This window comes from Nuphar pumila, chromosome 16 (genome assembly GCF_984573655.1).
Source record: "Nuphar pumila chromosome 16, dmNupPumi1.hap1.1, whole genome shotgun sequence".
NCBI classification, from domain to species: domain Eukaryota; kingdom Viridiplantae; phylum Streptophyta; class Magnoliopsida; order Nymphaeales; family Nymphaeaceae; genus Nuphar; species Nuphar pumila.
Window position 1 is genome coordinate 87,448,982 of NC_143264.1, and position 1,156 is coordinate 87,450,137.

A 1,156-nucleotide genomic window follows, 5' to 3' on the forward strand; every position below is an offset into this window, starting at 1 on the left:
CGTTCCTGGATCCCATTCACAAAGTCTTTTGAGAAAACATCCCTTGGCACATTCTACCTATAGTATTTCATCATTCAGAACTCCTGGTAAAAAAAAAAGTCAAACTGCCCATTCAAATGAAAGTTTCTCAGGTAACTGCAAGAATGAACATGTGCATGTGCACACGTGTGTGTGTGTGTGTGTGTGTGTGTGTGCCTGTATATATCTATGTAAAGAGTAGAGATCAAAACCTGGTCACAGTCAAGAAGCACTGTCTCTCACTTATATTAACCAACTGAATGCTTCCTGAAACATAAGAAATGATATCATTAACAAAAGGATCATAAGCTTGTTTTGCAAGGTATGCCAGTGTTCCATAATCAATTATGGTTCCACTACTACTTGCTGTTGCAAAAACTGATGGGTCAATGGACAATGTTTGCCCACTCACAGAAATACTTTCTAGATTCAAGTTGTAGTGAGGTATCGATTGCACAAGAGGAGTATAAACAAGCCCTGGATCTATGATCTTTCCAAGAACAAATATGCCACCACCATTATCCGAGCCTCTCAGGCAATGAGAGAAAGCATTGGGAGCTAAGTTTTGTGATACAAGTTGAGAAATTATGGATAGATTATCTTGACTAAAACCAATTATTCCATCAACTGCCTTGTCTGGCTTTGTCAAATCACCAGAAACAATACTACTGCAACTGTTTTTCAAACAACACCATGTCACCAACAACATCCGTTGTGTTCCAATTACCAGAAAAAGAGAAAGTACCAGAATAAAAAAAAGGAAACTAGAAGTATCATGCAAATCTATTTCATCAATCTGACCCAAATAGCACTTTTGCTGAAGAATTTGAAGTGAGATCATTTGCCACCACCTTGTCGAAGGTCAAAGCATCTGGCACATAATAACCAGTTATCGCACTGCCATCACCACATCGAAACATGTGACCACAACCCTAAGTATCAAATTCTGCCTCTTGAGTCTCTAGAGCCGAAACACAACTTGTGTCTGAACACGACAGTGTAGATGAGGTTGATGATTTTTGTTGGTCATACAACCTAAGCGTAATCTACAATGAACAATGTGAAATAATTTCTCAAAAATAAGATGCATAATTCAAATGGAAATCAAATTAAGACGTAGAAAAAAAGTAAAGAGTCT

At 37.8% G+C, this 1,156-nt stretch overlaps 1 pseudogene; it reads right to left on the bottom strand.

Moving 5' to 3' along the window:
- Window positions 1–223: 223 nt before the first annotated feature.
- On the bottom strand, window positions 224–938 carry LOC149814010 (aspartic proteinase 36 pseudogene; annotated as a pseudogene).
- Window positions 939–1,156: the final 218 nt, after the last annotated feature.